Source organism: Crocodylus porosus, unplaced genomic scaffold (genome assembly GCF_001723895.1).
Source record: "Crocodylus porosus isolate Cpor-Errol unplaced genomic scaffold, CroPor_comp1, whole genome shotgun sequence".
Classification (NCBI taxonomy): Eukaryota; Metazoa; Chordata; order Crocodylia; family Crocodylidae; genus Crocodylus; species Crocodylus porosus.
Window position 1 is genome coordinate 17,243,673 of NW_017728917.1, and position 10,323 is coordinate 17,253,995.

Genomic DNA, 10,323 nt, shown 5'->3' on the forward strand with positions numbered 1-10,323 from the left:
TGCAAAATGGCACTGTTCTGTTCTGACTTCAGTTTCGAGGTCTGGACAGAACAGTGTTTTGTATAGAATTTCATTTGAATTTCAGCTGGGCTGACTCCCCGTCCCTCACCCAATCTAACGCTGGGGATGGGAAGTCAGCCCAGGTGGACTGACTCCCCGTCCCCAGCCCGATCTAGCACTGGGATGGGACCAGCACTATGGTCGAAAAGTTTTGACTAGCCTCGTTTTGTTTTGAGGCTGTTTTGAAACCTTTTGTTTCATTTTGATTTTTCCATTTTGATCTCGAAATGAGTCGAAACAGTGTCAAAATGAAACAGCCAGTGAAATTTCGCACAGTCCTATTATTCGTCTCTTGATTAAAGTGTAATACTATTGAGTTCCAGAGGGATTCCCAGCCAACCCCTAGCATCTTGGAAAATAGCAGCAGCATTTGAGGGTGGGGAGATGGCTTAAAACAGCCCCTCATAAAAAGTGAGCTGTGAATGGAGCTTCTTTGAAGGTGGGACCTACAGAAACAACTCAAGTGCTTATATGGTAGCTCAGCTTGAATTCAAGCTTAAATTCAACGCTCATCCCACTGGTCTTCCTGATCCAAAAAAGTCACCAAATACCAAGAAGGTGGTGCTGCTGGCATCACTGCTCCCAAGAAAACCCCAGCTATTCATTCTCCTACAAAGATCATGAGACTTCAGAAATGTCTTCTGATATTTATGTACAGCCTGGGAAGCCAAGTTAATTGTGCATGAAGGAAGACTGAGCTACAATGGAACTGGGAGGTTTTCAAGCGCACTGAATAGCCAACATTTATGCAAGCGCACTCTCTGGAGAAGTCCATGTTGTCCTCTGGGCTGCATCAGGTTATGTGGACTAGCTTGGATCGGGGACTGCCTGGGAGGCTTCATCCAAGCAGGAAACATGACATTCAAGAAGTTCTCAGAAAATGGTAAGTTCGGATCTAGAGACCCAAGCCACAACAGCTCACCAAAATTCCTTAAGTGGCCCTCCAACCCAAATAAATGCCACCCCCTGAACAAGATCTACTTTCAGATGCAGTTTGTAAAGGAGAATATGTTACATACAGTATCTGAAAAAGGAACAACTGATTTTAAGGATACCCAAGTATGATCAAGAGTTCAGAAAATAGGAACATAGTAGGAAAAGTTTAATTACCACTTTTTTATGTCCTTGGAAAGCTAAGTAACCAACCCTGGTTTTTAACTTACAGCTTCTTTTTAGGGCTGTGCAAGTAGGCAGATATTCAATCTGGCTTCAGATCCAGCCGCTTTGGATGCCAGTGATTCAATCCGGAGCTCCGGACGGGGTTTCCACTTCGATTTGGCCAGAGTGGCTCCAAAGCTTCAGAGCTGCCTCAGAGATCCGGCCATTGGGTATAATGGGAAAATCAATGACAAAATGAAATCAAACAAAAAACTACTAAGTTATAGCTATTTCGTTGATTTCCCCATTATACCCTATGGCTGGATCTCCAAAGCGGCTCCAAAGCTTTTCCAAGCACTTTGGAAGCTCTGAAGCGCTTCAGAAAGCCTAACGAAGCCAGCGTTTCGATCCAGATATGCTGCTTTGGACGCCAAAGCGTCCGAAGCTTCTCCAGATCCGAAGCAAGGTCCAAAACCTCACACAGCTCTACTTTTTATACCTTCTTGTGACTCCTTGATATTTCTGTTTAATCAGTTTAGACTCCTTTCAACCCACTGCCTGTCATATACCTTAAGCTTACTATTTCAGTTGCTCTATTGTGTTCTTTATCAGTAAGGGATCTAATCTCGCTTCCAAGGTTAAGGGTAGACTTTCAACATCACCTCTGAATTTAGCCCACTCTTTTGGGAAAAATGACATACAATGTGTATGGGAGTATAACTTACACAATTTTGACAGCGTTCTCTTTCAGGCGAACATAGATCCCTAACTACAGTAGTTCTCCATCATTTAATACTGTTGCTTCGCCTATCCTTATTAAGGAAGCATACTGATTGATTAATCTTCTTTTATCTGATGTTTACAATGATTGAAAATGGAAATCAGTCTACTCTTTTCTTTAAAGAGCAATAAAAAATACCTGGACTTAGGATTTTGCTTTCTGTGCACTGCACCTTCAAATGAAAGAAGTCTACTTTCTTGCCCTGAGGGAGTAGGGCTGTGTAGGGTCAGTAAGGGGAAGGATCTTACAAAATGAGACTTGCATGAGCTTTCTGTCATGAGGATTTGCCTGCACTACAGCTGTTCTTGGTATTCCCAAAAAGCTGAATGCTACCATGGATGCCAACACCGATGCGAAAACTAGGTTCAGCTGGGCTCAGGTGTTTTTACTGCTGAGTCAACCCCCACCTGGCTGAAAGCACTACCCAGTGCTGGTAGTGATTAAAGACATTGCTGGTATAGGTTGCAGCCAATATCAGAGACATGGATATATGACACTTATGTATATTAAGGAAAGCTACATTAATCAACACTGAATTATATATGCTATCCTCTTGGAGCCTGTGAAATAAGCCAGGAAGAGGCCAAGCAGTTACATATGAACATAAGAAGCAAAACCAACAAGAGAATCACCATCATCAGTTACAAACCAAGCCTAAAAGGAATCCCCAAATCCAAACTCCAGCATTTCATTGAAGCGTTCATTTCCCATGTCAAAGAACTGCCATACCACCCAGTATTAATGGTTTAGCCAAAAAATCTTTGTCTACTGACAACCCATAGTTATAATTATAATCCATCTAAATGGCCTGCTAATACAGATCAGCCAATCAGTCCATAGCCTGAGAAATGGCACCAAAAGATATATAATTAAATCAGTCAGAACAAAACCTTAAGTGCCGATATATTTTTCCACTGATAACATTAAGCTTCTGATTGGTTGGCTTACATTCAACGAGCCTTTATCACAGAGACAGTTGCATTGGCTAGAAAGGACCACTCTCAGTTGGCTTTTGGCCCAAAAAGGGATATGCAGGACTTCAATATTAGTAGTAGTTATTTCATGATTAATTTGTCAGCACCTTTCATTCTTCAGAGTAATTATTCCCTTCCCTTAGCTCCCTTCAGATAGAGCTAAATGAATGATTCCTTAGGAATAATTTATTTGGCACATTTAACCTCATTTAGAGTTTGAGGATAATTTACAAGCAGATCACGATTCTCCCAAATGTTATTTCTTACTCAAACTTACCCCAGGCATTTTGTGGTGAAGTGGGGGTGTTTATTTCTGTATGAACTGATGGCAAACAATGCACTGCAAATCTGGGGTGCTCGATGTGCCACTGGACTATGGCTAGTCACAAGAGTCCCACTGCAAAGTTTCTGTTCTTTGGCTATAACACTTGTACACAGGAGGAAGTTTCAGGAAGCCTTTGCAGCAGATAAATAGGACTGGGGGGAGGGGGTGGTTGTAAACATTACACTCTCTGGAGCAGAGAGATCTTGCCTAAGGCAATCTTCCTACAAAAAATGAGGCTATTGTAAGATTTATTGATGGATTTGGACTTTAAATGATTTTTTTCTCATCACATCTAGACCAAATAGTTGCATGTGTGATCGTATCTGTGACGGATGGAGTCAGCTTGTGGCATGGCTCATAAAACTGCCTCTATGCCAGGAAGCTGGGTAGGAGTTTGCAGAACTCTTAACTGCTGTGTCAAACAGTGACCCAGCTGAACAGAAATGTACCACACACATTGTGTTCATTGATTTGATATCGCCCTTGGGGTTGTTTCCACAAACTATTTGCAGACATTTGCATCATCCTACTTGTGAAGAGCTCAGTTAGACCTTTATCTAGTTGAATTGTCCCTGCATCAAGGTTCTTATGGGAGATTTTGCCAGTTGTCTGCAGTGTCCAAAGTTTAAATGCACTTGTCTTGAGTATTCATGAGTAACACTGCATCATGCGTATGCTGATGGAAAGCAAAGGCAAAAGGTGCAGAGTGGAAATGAAACTGCAGAGAATTCTTTACAAAGGTTGAGCACAAAAAGCGCTGTACTGTTTTGCATAACAGCCAGAAAATGAAACTGAACTATTTATACTAGAAACGGAGTGCAATGAAAATGTTAAAAAAAAAGCATAAATGGTGCACAGCAAACCTGTTTTTAAATTTTTGTCAGTTATAACCCTCCAGGTGTATCGGAGTAAAAAAGGTAAGAAACGCCAATAAATGGAGATTGATGTTGGCTCCCTCTCTTTAATTATTACATTTTGGCATCGCAAAAAGGGTGCCTTTAGGCCAAAATATCAGCAGTAATGAAAGTCTGACTGCTTTTACTTTTGAGGAATGAAAGAGTTTTTTTGCTATTATTGTTAATATATAAGCTTATTAGGGATTTATTTATTTATTTATATTTGGAAATGCAGCAGATTAGCAAATCAATTATTAAGGGAGAATTGGGCCATGTTTTGCATCACTGAAAGTCTGGGCCCATGAAGCCTCACTTAGGTGGGTAGTAAGGGTATGTGAAATGGGCCCTATTCAATTTGGATTCAGACTCAGCCGGAATCAGGGACAGTGATTCAATTCATTGATTCAGATCACTGTCCCCGATTCAATTTGGCCAAATCCAAATCTGAAGATTCAATGCTGATTCATAGAATCAGCAGTTAGGATGTAGACGTGGCTTTAAATGTTTTTTCAACATACCTCGAAGTACCAGTAAAGCCTTGTGATCACTGCGATGCTGGGGTGCATAGAGCATCCCACAGGGGTGCGGGGGGAGGAACGGGGCCTCCACGTGCTTGGTGACCAACCTGTAAATGGACTGGAAGTACTTCCGGTCCACTTCCGGGTGCGCCAGGGAGTGCGCAGGCCCCCCCACCCTGTGTCCTCCCCCTGCATCCCCTCTGGTTTGGCGATTGGCCACAGGGGGACCATGGGTGCCCCCCCAGACCCAGGAGGCACCGGTCAGCGAGCCAGGGGGAGGGTTCAGGGGGGCCCCTGTGCACTCCCCAGCAGATCCAGAAGTGGACTGGAAGTGTTTTGGTCCACTTCTAGGTCTGCTGCCAAGTGCACTGGGGAACCCCCCACGCCCCTGTGGGACGCTCCATGCGCCCCAGCATTGCAGTGTTCACAACCCGCCTGCTACTTAGAGGTATATAGAAAAACATTTAAAGCTGTGTTTTAGGTCCGCATGAGGTGGCTAGTATTCGTTTTGGATTCAGATTCGGCCAATTCAGGGGACAGCGATTCAACTCGGTGATTCAAATCACTGTCCCAAATCAATTTGGCCGAATCTGACTCGGAGATTTGGCTGCTGCTGAATCTCCGAATTACGTAGGCCTATGCCCTGCCCACTCTCCCAGCCCCAACAATGGCTGCCCTGCCAGCCCCAGCTCCTGGTACTTGAGGGAAAAAAAGCCCCACTCACAGGGTGCTGCTGGGCAAAGGGGGGGGGGTGATCCCCGCTGCCCCCCACTGCCCAAAGCTGCGTGGGAGGCTCTGCATGAGCCCCACAATCCCCCCCACACTGTCCCAGCCCCCCATGGCTGTCCTGCCTGGCCCAGCTTCAGCCCTTTAAGACAAAAAACAATAAAAACACCCCTGGACACACTGCTTCCTGTCCAGCAGGGGGGCAATCCCTACTGCCCCCTCATTGTCCCATGCTGCATGGGGGGCTCTTCCTGAAGCCCTGAGGCTGCTGCAGGAGCTGGTGAGTTTGTGGATTTTTTTTTAAAGGGCTGAAGTTGGGGTGGGCAGGGCAGCCATGGATGGGGCTCAGGCTGTGGGGGGGTGTCTGCGGCCTTGTGCAGAGCCCCCTGTGCAGTGTGGGGCAGCAGAGATCACCCCCCCACCCATCAGCACCTGGTGAATCGGGGCTTTTTTTTAAACAACTAAGAGTTGGGGTGACAGGGGCAGCCATGGGGGGGCAGAGTGGGGCTGGGGGAGCAGGCAGGGGATGGGGACTGCCTGAATCATCGAAGCTCTCGGACAGCTTCGAATCAATTTGGACCTTTTTATTGGTTTCCTGATTCGATTCAGATACTAAAAATCAGGCCGAATCTCCTGCAAATTGAATCAGCACCTGAAGCTTCACACAGCCCTGCTGTATTAATGTCTGAGTCCTGACTCTTTTTGAATCGATTCAGAGAGATTAAAGGGTCCTCTGATTCAATTCGGATTCAGAGATTTGGCCACTGAATTGGGCCAAATCTCCACTGAATCAAATCAGGGACCAAAGCTTCACTCAGCCCTAGTAGGTCGCCCTTACATGAAAAGTTTTACTCATTCAAAAGAGATTACAGGCTTCCAGGATGTGGCTTTTAGATTGTAAGCTAGTTGGAGCATGGAGCTGCTTCATTTTAATTGGAAAGTACAGTACATCATGATGGCAGAAATAAAACTTAATTATAAAAGAGCCAAACTGTGGAAATAACAGATGCTCATAAAAAGAATCACGGCTGGTTTTATTTTTTTTGGTAGTTAATCTAGGAAACTTATTCTACCAATGCATCTGCCAGTGGTCATTTGAAAAGGACTGTGACACGCAAGCAATAAAAAACTCCAAATCCAAACTTCATACCATAATTACAGAACTGGAGACAGACCCTCAACTCTGCCGGGACTTACTCTATTCTAAAATCAGCCCTCATACGCAACCCACATGCTGAAGGCTATCTTTAGAACAGAAGCCCTTCCCACATATACCAACTCAATGACTTTTTTGGAGGTGGCAAAAAGTTCCTTCTCATGTTGCCTTTTGGCTTTCAAACAGCAAAAAATTAGGCAAGAGAATGGAGCAGAGAGGAGAGCTAGTAAATTTAGTAATGTCATTTTGTAGATGCTCAACATTTTTTGAGCCATGGGTTCTGAAAAAAGGCAAACGCTTAAAGTAAAACGCAGTTACAAATGGGAGATCTCCCTCTTTCCGTGTCCATACCATGCAAAATTGCAAAGTTCACCTGGGTTTGAAGAGAGAACATAAATCAAAGCAGGTTTTTTCCCTCACCCCCCACACCAAGATTTGAAAATGAGAGCAACCTTTTTTTTGCGTAGTCCTGGCCCGCATTTTGTGCATACAAAAGACACAGGCAAGTTTCAGAAGGCTTTGCATTCCATTTCAGTACATTTCCATTAGCGTGACTTCCCTGCCAAAACCACAAGGGATGAGGTAAGGGGGAAAAACCCAGGGACTGTTGCTGAAACTTGTCCTGAACAAGGTGAGATGAGCCTTGAATCCAGAAGATTTCATTTAATCTTTATAGAGGCAGCAGAAAGGGTAATACCCTTCAAATGAGAGCTACCAGCTGTGTTTTCATTGGCCAACTCGTTGCTCTCTGCTCTGTCTGTCACGAGCTGTCTTCACGCGACCGACAGATTATTAAAATACAGCTGCATTCAAGAGTCCTGTCCCTGCAACATTTGGCAAAACAGAATTCATCTGTATATTTAAATATGCTGATTGAACCAAATTAAGAAGCCGAGTGGAACGATAATGCTGTATGTCTGTGATCCAGCATCTTGGGATGGTAATTGTGTGTTGTTCCCATCTCAGGGCAACTGATGCTGTTTATAGGCTCAGAGTACAGCCGTGTTTTTATTTTTAAAGCAGCATTATGAAAGGGGAATTTGTCCCTAATGCTCACTACATTGCTGCTTTAACTGGCTTGTTTCAGGATATCATACACAAAGCAGGGATTGCTACAATGAATGGCTGAATCAAGAGCAGACCTCACATAAGTACTTCATAACTTACAATTCTCCACAGCAGAAGAGAAACCACTTATTTTCCTTAGTAATGGGCCAAACTGGCAGCCTGATGAATAGCTTAATATAGTTGATAATACTAAAAAAAGAAAGAGCCTGTTTCTGTATGCAACTAGGTTACCACCCCACCCAGTGCAATGGGAAAAAATGAACTGGGTGAACTGACAGTCCAGTGGTGACTGAGAATGACTGCAGCTTTATTTCTGTGCTTGGGTGTTGTACACGATCACAAGCAGCAAGGGAGAAGAGAGGCAGTTTGATAGGAGAAGCAAAGCCCAAAGGGGGAAAAAAAATAAATGGAAATATTTTGTTCCATGAAGAAATTTACCTTCATGTCTTTCTAGGAAAGGTTTGACATGATTTTGAACTTGAGGGGCATAGTCCAACAGCAGAGATGGATCCAAACAGGAACATTATTCAGATCTGAGATGCGCAGTGTTCAGATCTGAGTATTTTAGTGGACGCTTCTGTCAAACCAAAACCTGAATGTGAACATTACTAAAATTGGGAGGTGTGTGAAACTGCAATATAGCTTTAATAATGGGGGGGGGGGGGACAGCAATATCTCAGTTCGGCAAGAGATTCTCCAGTGAAACCATTTTCTACCACTTGACAATGCTTCTGTTTCACCTCCAGTTCTTCTACAGCAGCTTCCCCTGCTCCCTTCCCAATTAAAATGAAACTTAGGACCCAGATGCCTCTGTGCTTGGACAAAACAGGATTTCTCCTTGTTAACATTTGCATGCACATATTACTCATTATTACCCATAATGAGCCTTACAGCATGGGGAAGTGGCTGGTCGGGTGCAGTGACTGGCTTGTTTGATACCAGAGATACTGCTAGTTTTGGAACTCCATCGCTGTTCACGTTTCCTTTGCGTTATTAGCCCTTTCGTTTTCTTTCTTCCTCCATGTCTCTAACCTGAACAGAAGACAAAGCAACAGCCTGTGTTAGGCTTTATTCATCATACCACTTCTTATCTTCTCCACTCTCCCAACTCTGAAGCAAGAATTGCTACAAGATGAAGGTTAATGGTCTTCATGATAAAGGACTAAAATTGAACCGATAGACTCCAGAAATCTCCCTACAACCACTAAGAAGGGCCATTTCTGAGTTTGTTTCTACTAACACCTCCATCACAAGAACCAGGCATTATTACCTGAGTTTTCCATTCTCTTCAGAAGATGTTCAAAGGAAAATAGTTTTTTTGTTCAAGCATCAGGACTGGATGTTAAAAGATTCAAGGTCTATTTCTATTGCTACTCCCGATTCACTGTGGGCAAGTCACTTTGAGCAACGTTTTCAAAAGAGGGTGCTGGATATTCTGAACAACACAGGTACAGCTCTTACAGACTACATCTGGGTACTAGCATCTCTGAAAGTCAAGGTACAAGTGTCTAGATTTGGGCACTTTTGAACATCTGAACCCTAAATGATCTGTCCCTCAGGAAAAATAACGCTGATCTGGCTCTCAGGGGTGCTGAGAGATGTAACTTCACAGTTGTTTGCAAAGTGCTTTTGTAGTCTTAGAAGGAAGAATGTGGAAAAAGGCAAGGTGCTTCCTTTCATCCTACCTTATTATTTTGCATTTTGACTGGCCCAATATTTTGTAAAGAATGAACTTTGCACACGCTGAAAATAGACCATGATGGTGCACATTATTTTACTCAACTTCAGTGGTGACATCAGAGCTCGATGACAGTCAGCCAAGTTCGGTCTCTCTTAGTAGTAGCTTAAAGCAGAAGATTGGAGAGGAAAGGACTGAACGTTTTCATAAGCTTGGGCAGGAACTGTCGTATTCGGAGTACTACTAACAGCAACAGCATCAGATCCTGCTCTGTGGCCTAAAACCTCAACATGTTGTACCTCACTGGCGCGCTCTCAGTCCAGGTCTTGCCGTTACCATTTTCTTCTTGGTAAACTTTCCTCCTCACAGAGGTCCTAAGGATAAATAGTTATTGAGACTCATTCAACAGTTATAATCAAGGAAAAGATTTTTTAAATATGGAAAATTAGAGAGTGAGAGAACGTTTGATTTGAAAAAAGAAAAAAAGGTGGAATCCGATGTAGTATGAGAAACGCTCTTTTTAAAAAAGCTTTTGTTTTGAAGTAAAAAAAAAAAAAAGCAGGATTCTCTGTCACTTGGATGTTTTTAAATCCATGTTCCATTAGGGAATATGCACCCTTTATATTAATTAAAAAAAAAATGTAATGTCTTATAAAAACTCTAAAACTCCTCACTCACGTTTTTGATGCATTCATTTCCAATGTACAATGGCTGTACAATGCCACCTGAGGCAATGCTATTTTAAGCTTATGAAGCGGGCTGACAGCAGTTACAAATAAACCAGTATAAGTGATCAAAAACATGTTCAAATCTGTAACAAAACAGAAGTTCAGTGCACATAAACCACTTTCATAATGGCTGAAACCAGTCTGCAATAAATCTGGATGGATGTAGTATCAGAATTAACTGATTTAAGTTAAATCTGTTTATTGAATTTCTGTCCTAGATCTCCTCCAGATTCGAGTCAACTCTCAGCCCCCCCAGCATGCCAGGATGCTTTGCACCTTCCCCACAAAGCCCCTTGCAGGGTGGGTGGATTAGCT

The 10,323-nt window shown here is 43.2% G+C and overlaps 1 long non-coding RNA gene across 1 annotated transcript; it reads right to left on the reverse strand.

Annotated features, from left to right (window-relative positions):
* Window positions 1-6,395: 6,395 nt before the first annotated feature.
* Window positions 6,396-10,041, reverse strand: LOC109311262. The gene is made up of 2 exons (XR_002101456.1): window positions 9,959-10,041; window positions 6,396-8,727 (listed from the first exon to the last, which is right to left on the reverse strand). It is a non-coding gene; the product is annotated as an uncharacterized LOC109311262 (long non-coding RNA).
* Between the last annotated feature and the right edge of the window lie 282 nt (window positions 10,042-10,323).